Source organism: Trachemys scripta, chromosome 1 (genome assembly GCF_013100865.1).
Source record: "Trachemys scripta elegans isolate TJP31775 chromosome 1, CAS_Tse_1.0, whole genome shotgun sequence".
Lineage (NCBI taxonomy): Eukaryota > Metazoa > Chordata > Testudines > Emydidae > Trachemys > Trachemys scripta.
The window spans coordinates 205,696,028-205,706,659 of NC_048298.1; positions in this window are offsets into that span (position 1 = coordinate 205,696,028).

Here is a 10,632-nt window from a genome sequence, read left to right on the forward strand (position 1 = left end):
TACATAAGTGTCTGGCCTTTGATTGCTGGAATTGGGGTAAATTCCCAGTACATGCCAGGCCTGCGATAAATGATACACTGAGTAGACTAATGATAGATTCATTAGTTCAATTTAATCAATATTTGATTCACCATTGAACTACTTCAACCTCATTGAAGTCAATTGAGTTACACTGACTGGTATGAAGCTGGAGCAATACAGCAATGACTCAAACCCTCAGGCCAGATCCTTAGCTGGTATAAATCAGTATAGCTCCATTGACTTCAGAGGAGCAATACTGATCTACACTAGCTGAAGCTTTGAGCCAAAATTTTAATTTATGAAAAAGGTGAAGAAAACAGGCCTGGATAGATCACTTACAACACTTCTACGTAGCTATAACTACACTGATGTTGTGAGAAGCAGGCCAAGGAAAAGGAGGGTTAGTGAAGGGGAAATAGAACTCAGGAACAGGTTTGGGTGTTTGGATATCGAGGAGGGGGAGCAGCAGGTGGTAACTGAAGGTGGGAGGGTGAGGAAGAAGAGAAGAGCAGCTAGTCCAATAGAGAGAGGGGAGGAGTTGATGGAGACAGCACCAAATCTGGGCCCCAGGAGGATACAGGATGGCACAAGGGGGATTATAAGGGAAAATAGGAATGGACACGGGTTACGACTAGAGGGAACAGAGGATAGATTAGTAGATCGCACTGTCGCCAGGCGAAGGCAGGTTTACGTGATTGGGGACTCCTTATTGAGGAGGTTAGACAGGCCTGTGACCAGGGCGGACCCAGAGAACAGAAGGATGTGCTGTCTACCGGGCGCAAAGATACGGGATGTGGACCTGCAGTTGAAAAGGATACTAAAAGGAGCAGGTAAGAACCCCTTGATAATCCTTCATGTAGGAACGAATGACACGGCTAGGTTCTCGTTAGAGAGAATCAAGGGAGATTATGCCAGGCTGGGGAAGACGCTCAAGGAAATTGAGGCTCAGATCATCTTTAGTGGGATTCTGCCTGTTCCTAGAGAAGAGCAGCAAAGGGGTGACAGGATTGTGAGGATAAATAGTTGGCTAAGGGAGTGGTGCTATAAGGAGGGTTTTGGGATGTATGGCCACTGGGAGGCTTTCGGGGACAGACAGCTGTTCTCACGGAATGGACTTCACCTGAGTAGGGAAGGAAATAGACTTCTGGGAGGGAGGCTGGCTCATCTCATCAAAAGAGCTTTAAACTAGGAAGTTGGGGGAGACGGTTGGGAGATGTACAATTAATCTCCACGCCAGATTCCAACATTGAAAAGGAGAGTGATGAGATAAGAAGAGATATAGCTGGGGGGATGGGATTGGACATAAGAAGGAGAGTGGGGATGAACAGTAAGGGGATCGTAACAAATTGCATAACTAATGGGAGACAGGCTAAACAGCATACATTAGGATGTTTATACACCAATGGTAACAAAATGGAGGAATTGGAGCTCCTGGTCTGAGAAATGAAACCAGATATCGTAGGAATAACTGAAACGTGGTGGAACGGTAGTCATGACTGGAGTACAGGTATGGAAGGGTATGTGCTGTTTAGGAACGACCGGAACAAAGGTAAAGGTGGGGGGGTGGCATTGTATGTCAAAAATGAGGTAAGCTGTAAAGAAATAATAACTGATGGAATGGATAAGACAGAGTCCGTCTGGGCGATAATCACACAGGGTAAAAGAACTACTAGAGCCTCCCCTGGGATAGTGCTTGGGATGTGCTATAGACCGCCGGGATCTACCCAGGATATGGACAAAGAACTATTTAATGTGTTTAGGGAAGTAAATACTAATAGGAACTGTGTAATTATGGGGGACTTTAACTTCCCAGATATAGATTGGGGAACAAATGCTAGTAACAATAATAGAGCTCAGATGTTCCTAGATGTGCTTGCTGATCAATTCCTTCATCAAGTAGTAGCTGAACCGGCGAGGGGGGAGGCCATTTTGGATTTGGTTTTGGTGAGTAGTGAGGACCTCGTTGAGGAAATGGTTGTAGGGGACAACCTTGGCTCAAGTGATCATGAGCTAATTCAGTTTAAACTAAATGGAAGGATTAACAGAATTAAATTGAAGACTAGGGTTTACAATTTTAAAAAGGCTAATTTTAATAAATTAAGAGGACTGGTAAGGGAAGTGGATTAGGCTAACATATTTATGGATCTAAAGGCAGATGATGCCTGGGATTATTTTAAGTTAAAGCTGCAGGAGCTGTCGGAGGCCTGTATCCCGAGAAAGGGAAAACAGTTAGTGAGCAAGAGATTTAGACCGAGCTGGATGAGCGACCGTCTCAAAGGGGCGATTAGGAAAAAACAGAAAGCGTACAAAGAGTGGAAGAGGGAAGGGATCAGTAAGGAAACTTACCTTATTGAGGTCAGAGTATGTAGAGATGGAGTGAGAAAGGCCAAAAGCCGTGTAGAGTTGGACCTTGCGAGGGGAATTAAAACCAATAGTAAGAGCCATATAAATAGGAAGAAAACAAAGAAAGAAGAAGTGGGACCGCTGAAGACTATAGCTGGAGTGGAGATTAAGGATAATGTAGGCATGGCACAATATCTAAACGAATATTTTGCATCGGTCTTCAATGAGGCCAATGAAGGGCTTAGGAATATTGGCAGCGTGACAGAAGGGGATACAGGAGGGGGGATTACCATATCCGAGGTAGAAACCAAACTTGAACACCTTAACGGGACTAAGTCGGGCGGACCGGATGATCTTCATCCAAGAATATTGAAGGAACTAGCGTGAGAAATAGCAGGTCCGTTAGCAATAATTTTTAATGAATCTTTAAACTCGGGGGTGGTACCGTTGGACTGGAGAATAGCTAATGTGGTTCCTATTTTCAAGAAAGGGAAAAAAAAGTGACCCGGGTAACTACAGGCCTATCAGTTTAACATCTGTAGTGTGCAAGGTCCTGGAGAAAATTTTGAAGGAGAAAGTAGTTAAGGACCTTGAGGTCAATGGCAATTGCGACAAATTACAACATGGTTTCACCAAAGGCAGATTGTGCCAAACCAATCTGATCTCCTTCTTTGAGAAAGTAACAGACTTATTAGATAAGGGAAATGCGGTGGACCTAATATACCTCGATTTCAGTAAAGCGTTTGATACGGTACCGCACGAGCAATTATTGGTTAAATTGGAAAAGATGGGGATCGATATGAAAATCAAGAGGTGGATAAGGAACTGGTTAATGGGGAGACTGCAGCAGGTCGTACTGAAAGGTGAACTGTCAGATTGGAGGGAGGTCACCAGTGGAGTTCCTCAAGGTTCGGTTTTGGGTCCGATTTTATTTAATCTATTTATTACTGACCTCAGAACCAATTGTAGGAGTGGGCTGATAAAGTTTGTGGACGACACAAAGTTGGGAGGTATTGCCAATTCGGAGGAGGATCGGGATATTCTGCAGGGAGACTTGAATGACCTTGTAAATTGGAGTAACAGAAATAGGATGAAATTTAATAACGAAAAGTGTAAGGTGATGCATTTAGGGATGACTAACAAGAATTTTAGTTACAAGCTGGGGACGCATTGGTTGGAAGTAACGGAGGAGGAGAAAGACCTCGGAGTCCTGGTAGACCGCAGGATGACTATGAGTCGACAATGTGACGTGGCGGTGAAAAAAGCCAATGAGGTCTTGGGATGCATTAGGCGAGGTATATCTAGTAGGGATAAGGAGGTGCTGCTTCCGTTGTACAAGGCACTGGTGAGACCTCATTTGGAGTACTGTGTGCAGTTCTGGTCTCCCATGTTTAAAAAAGATGAACTCAAACTGGAACGGGTACAGAGAAGGGCCACTAGGATGATCAGAGGAATGGAAAACCTGTCGTATGAAAGGAGACTCGAGGAGCTCGGGTTGTTTAGCCTAACCAAAAGAAGGCTGAGGGGGGATATGATTGCTCTCTTTAAATATATCAGAGGAATAAATACCAGGGAGGAAGAGGAATTATTTCAGCTCAGTACTAATGTGGACACGAGAACGAATGGATATAAACTGGCCGTGGGGAAGTTTAGGCTTGAAATTAGATGCAGGTTTCTAACTGTCAGAGGGGTGAAATATTGGAACAGCCTTCCGAGGGAAACGGTGGGGGCGAAGGACCTGTCTGGCTTTAAGATTAAGCTAGATAAGTTTATGGAGGGAATGGTTTAATGGAATAACATGATTTTAGTCAAATGAACAGCATGCCATCGCTGGTAAATAGTATCAATGGCCAATGAGGGTCTGGCTGGAGAATCTTGCCTACATGCTCAGGGTTCTACTGATCGCCATATTTGGGGTCGGGAAGGAATTTTCCTCCAGGGTAGATTGGCAGAGGCTCTGGAGGTTTTTCGCCTTCCTCCGCAGCATGGGGCAGGGGTCACTAGCTGGAGGATTCTCTGCTACTTGAAGTCTCTAAACCACAGGATTTGTGGACTTCAACAGCAGAGTCAAGGGAAAGGGGTTGGGACGGCTTTGTGGCCTGCATCATGCGGGAGGTAGGACTAGATGATCATAATGGTCCCTTCTGACCTTAAAGTCTATGAGTCTATGAGTCTATGTTACTTCAGATTTACACTAAGATAAGTGAGAGGAGAATCAGCAGCCCAGTGACTTCCATAATGAAAGAAATCCAGTTAAATATTTTTAGTAGCTATATCGAGAATGTTGGTTATGGAAGAGGGAGCTTAATCAATTGCTTTCCACTTTTGAATATAAACTAAGCAGTTATGAGATACGAGGTTGGCTAGCATTCCAAACAGCAGCAAATTGTGGGTATTAAAAGAAAGAGGATTAGAGTCTATACTTTTAAATAAAAATAAGGATTTATCCGTATAGAATGAAAATGTCTGTTAACAGAGACAGATATATTTGGAACTACATTTGATATGGCCAATATTGCAGTAAGTTAGCAACCTTGGTAATGTGCATTATCGTTCTTATAAGTGACCAGTTTTGTAGACATATATCCTCCCACTGGATATCCTTCATGGAGAATACATTGAAACAGATGTCAGAGAGCAACCTCAATTTTGTTTTCTAGCACTTTCACCGGAATGTGTTTGAGAAAGACCCATTGCCAAGACCAGAAGCATGCAAAGGTTTAATCACTTCATCTTCCACCAGGTTCCAAATGTGAGGAATGCCACCCAGAAGCACAAGGGAGAAAGTTAATGTTAAGATCAGATAGCAAAGCACAAGACCCCAAAGTCAAACATATTGCAGACAGAGCAAAAATCAGGTTGCATTTTTTTTAACTTTAGAGTAAATCTACCAAGGAAAATAATGATATAACTCCCTTGAGCTTCATGCAAATCAGAGCATTAATCTCTAACAAAATGTTTTATACTATAGGAACCCACAAACAGATTTGATTCAGCGATGCTAAATCAAACATGGTGGGTAGTTCTGTTTGATTGATGAGTACATATACCTCTGGCAGCAGGACAGTGACATATATGGAATAGCAATAAATATTTTCACTGGCAGATCAGCAGCCCTTGCTCAATGACACTGAAGGAAGATGGAAGGCTCAGAAAAAACTAGTTTGCTTCTCTGCAGCTCTTCCAAAACAATTCCTTTCTGGTGGTCAGGAAACTAAAGGATTGATTTTTATAACATTGTCTGTGAACCAAAGGCAAAGTTTCTGTCCACAAAGCTTTGTGCTGTTATTGTTAGTTGAAAATACTGAAGTGATGCTGCTAATGCACAACCTCCTAACAACACATGTTCTCTTCATACCAGCCCCCTTGGAATCTCTCCCTGCTTTCATCCAACACTCCGTGCATACCTCCGCCTGCCATCCTCCCCCTCCTGCATGAGCCCTAACCCACCCTAGACTCCATGAAATTAATTAATCATCATGATCACAGGTGGTTTTGCTTCTTGGGATGGCCATGTGGGGTCATCGTAACAATTATTCTCTTCCCAACTGTGCTATAAACAACCAAAGTCAAACCCTTCATCTCATACACCTGCTCTGCCATTACATTAAAAAAAAAAACCTTTTTTACAATACTCCTTTTATTCCTGTCACTCTCTCAAATATTATTAGTAATTTTTTAAAAGTTGCATTTGAATAAAATAAAGGAAAATTCCACGAGTGACACTTCCATGAAATCTGACAATCCTGGGAGAAATTTGTATAGAAATTTCATTAATAAACTTCACAAAGTGTTCTACTTTTCCCTTATAATTACATTTCCCATTAACTCAGAGGCCCCGATTGTATTATTTTCTCTCTTTGCACAGTCACTAATGGACTTTATGGATCATTTTGAAAGCTGGAGCCTAGCAGGCAAGTGAAAGGAGTTCCATATAATATTTAGTGAATAATCAGCTGTCAGGTTTGGCAGATGAGAAGGCATGACAAAAAAAATTATTAAATAAATGCACAACCTGACTGCTTGGGCTTCTGGAACACTGGGCATGCTCAAAAGATTACCAGAGAATTAGCATAGTGATATTAAATGATGTCATCTCATTTGCATAGTCACTCCCCTACTATCAGTTTGATACTAGCTCTTACACTTCTTCTAAGACACCATGTAAACGCTGAAATAACATGAAATATAACCCGTCCAAAGATTATCAAATGCTTTATAAGTCACTTGAATAATAGATTATAGTTTATTTCTGTCCACATGTATTGGGCTGCTTTTTCCAGGATCTGGATAACATGACTCATTTCATAGCATCCATTAGTTTTTGGCAGATGCTACTTGGACTCAACACTGATCTTTCCTTTTCTTTACCTGTTGCCTCTGAAATCAATTTTTCAATCTCTTCTCTAGAACTGGACAAGAATTTTCCATTGGAATGATTTCCCAATGGAAAATGCCGTTTTACATGGTAAAATTTTAGTTTTGCAAACAAAAATCTTTTTTTTTTTTTTTTGGTTGCAAAAATTTAAATGAAATATAACATTTTGGGACAACCCATATTAGAATATTTCATTTTTTTATAACTGACACAAAATGTTTCATTTCAGATCAGTTCAACAAGGCATTAAACTGCATTTCTCTTGTAGTGCATTGCTTTACGAAAGCTATAGTTCAGGCCCCCATTCTCTCCTGTGGGGTCCCTGGAGGATTATATCTTCTATAATGCAATGTGGATTTTGCATTGTGTGGTACATAATGAGAGTCATATGACTCTGGGTGCATTATGGGAGATGTAATCCAGCCAAGGAAACTGGCCCATAAGGGAGAATGGGGGTATCAGGCTCCCAAACTGTAGCTCCCATAAGGCAATTCACCACTATGGGGAAAATACAGATTAGAACTGTGTAAGAACAAAATATTTTGACTCCATTCAATACATTTGTTTTGATTTCCAAACCAAAGTTTTTTTCAGAATTTCTGGTCCACACAATTTTTTGAAATTTCAACTTTTTGTCCTAATTTGGGACAAAAACAAATGATGAAATGTCAGAATTTCCCCTGGGTGAACATTCTGATTTTCAGTCAGATCTATTTTCCTCCTCTATCTAGGGTTGCCAACTTTCTATCGCACAAAACCAAACACCTTTGCCCTGCTCCTTCCCTAAGGCCCTGCCCCTGCCCTTCCCCTTCCCCTTCTCCAAGGCCCCTCCCCCTGCTTACTCATCCCCCCTCCTTCCATCACTCACTCTCTCCCACCCTCACTCACTTTCACCAGGATGGGGCAGGGAGTGGGGATGCAGGAGGGGTTGAGGGCTCCGGCTGGGGGTGCGGGCTTCGATGGGGCCGGAAATGAGGGATTCAGGGTGTGGGAGGGGGCTCTGGGCTGGGGCTGAGGGGTTTGGGTGCGGGAGGGGGTGCAGGCTCTGGCTGTGGGTGCAGGCTCTGGGTTGGGGCCAGGAATGAGGGGTTTAGAGTGCAGGAGGCTCAGGGCTAGGACAGGGTGTTGGGGTGCGGAAGGGAGAGTGGAGTGCGGGCTCCTGGCAGCGCTTACCTCAGGCAGCTCCTGGAAGCAACCGACATGTCCCTGCGGCCCCTAGACGGAGGCATGGCCAGGTGGCTCCACGCGCTGCCCTAGCCCACAGGCACCGCCCCTACAGCTCCCATCGGTAATGGTTCCCAGCCAATGGGAGCTGCAGACCCAGCGCTTGGGGAAGGGGCAGCGTGGGGAGCCTCCCTGGCCACCCCTGAGCCTATGGGTCGCAGAGACATGCCAACCACTTCCAGGAGCCGTGCGAAGCCAAGGCAGGCAGGGAGCCAGCCTTAGCTCTGCTGAGTCACCGACTGGACTTTTAACACCTCGGTCAGCATTGCTGACCAGAGCTGCCGGGATTCCTTTTCGACCGGGAGTTCCAGTTGAAAACCAGACACCCCGCAACCCTACCTCTATCAAGAGCTGGCTTGGTTTTCGAGTAAATCTGGATAATTTTTCAGCTACTTCTGACTTTCCACTTCCATAATATATAACTGTGCCTCTGATGTGGGGATGATGACTCTTCGGGATTACAGCTGTAATAGCCTGCTCTCAAGAGACAGTTTGCCCAGCCGCCGCTCTAGACGGTGCATTTTTATGTCTGCAGAATAAACCTTATTTGTTTTGCATAGCTTCTGAATGTATTTGTAGTTTTGCAATTTTCTTAGCTATGAACAGTTGAGTGTTTGTGGTAAGTAAAGTCCTCATATCTATGCTGGGAAACCAATCCCTCTGTTGATATATTTCTAAGATGCAACTGGACTACAGATGGGTAATTATTGTTAAGCTTTTTTAAAAGAGATCTTTCACTGTCTGAATAGCTCTATTGGCCATCCCTTTACTCTCTTGTGTATGGTGTGAGTTGTTTTTTTTGCTGGTTTGTTTTTCTACTTTGGTACTTAAACTGGTAGCTCTTAGCCAATTCCTGAAATCTGCATTTGAAAATTGGGATCCATTCTCAGTAATCAGTATTTCAGGTATGTTATGCCTCATATTGTGATTTGTGACATGTGATCACCATTTTGTTGCTTGTGTTTTGTAGATTTGAAATCAACATAAATCCAGAGTAGAAAGCAAAGAACAATTCATGTTTCTTTTTCCAAAAAAAACCCACCCAACATAAAAAATCTTTAATGAGTCATTCTAGCCTTTGTTATTGTCTGTTTGAGGTTTCATAACTGTGCATGAGCCCATTTGTTTGCATTTTTCAGCAGCTATTACATATATTCCAGTGAACGATCATATCTTCTGTCGGATTATTTACCCAAGCCAAAAGCAAAATATCACCACAGTTTGAATTCTAACTTTGCTTTTTCTTTAGGCTACCCTTATATAGTTGTTCATTTCACTTTATATAAAACAAGATCATCAGAGTTTCAGTATAAAATGTTGATCATTTTGAAGTAGTAAAGGGCACGTGTCTCACCATATTCATTTCATGTTCATTAATATCACTGGGAGATGGAGGTTAATATGTTTACTGCTCCACTAAGTAGTATCCACTATCTTCTGAGCAACAAGCAGCTTTCTTGATTTTGAACCCATCTGGATAGCATATTGGCAGGCTTAAATTTACACTTTAAGTCCGTTGTAGATGCATCAATGGGTCCATATTGCACTTATTTACAAATAAAATCCAAGGACTTGATCCACAATGGGATTTAGGTGCTAACTGCCACTTTAGGTCCCTAAATCCAAAATTTAGAGCCTCAAAATCCCTGCTCAGCTGCTGCCTAATGATAGGTGCCTAAATTTTCTAGGTGTAGGTGCCTACGTTTCTGCACAGGACATGCACAGTCACCTCAGACCTAACCTCTGGACACCGAACTCATGGTTAAGCCTGGCTGAATCTTCAAACCAGTTGTTCTTCTGTCTATCTTATCTGTGGGGCCCAATTCACTAAGTGTGCTCTGAAGTAATCTAACAGCTTACTTCCACCCCCCTTACAAAACATCACTGAAGAAGGAGATGATGATGTACCCCTTATAATGTTTAGCCCACTAGCTCACATGCTAATCTACAACATAGGAGACCCTGTTTCACTTCCTCTATCTGCCTGATATGGATCAGAGAGCTGACCCCCTACGGCCCACATGAGTGCCCTAACCCCTGGGCTGTAGGATACGCTGATGTGGGTCACTGAACTGAAAGTTATAAAAGTTATAAGGACTTAGGCACCTAATTCCAGGAGTAGGTTCATCGCTGAGAATCCCAAGCAAAGATAGTCATCCCCCTGACTCAGATTTATGCACCTAAATCCCTTTGAGGGGCAGGGCTTTAACCCACACCTCTCTCCTTAGCATTTCTTATTGCCTAGTTTAGGTGGCTCCCCGCTCAGTGTGCTGGCTTTTGTGAATCCCATTCTTGGGCACCTAATTCTCCACATGCATTACATAGGGAGACTGGGTACCTGACTCAGGGCTCTGGATTCTGTCAGGTAACAGGGTGCCTACACATAAGGCATTGCACTCCTGAGCCTAGTCCTCCTTTTTGGATATAGCCCCATGTCTCTCATGACAGAATGACTGTGCTCAGACTGTTGCACACATCTTTTTTACTCTGGATACACTCACATGTTGAACCCACACCTCTGAGCAGGAAGAGATTAATAGCTAAGGCACAAGGGAGCCACCTGGGGTTTCCAATCAGCTCTACCTGGCATGTGTTTGAGACCCATAAGAGAACAGGCAATGGCTAGCAAAAAAGAATTGATTTGGAGGACAAAACGGGTGAAGGGA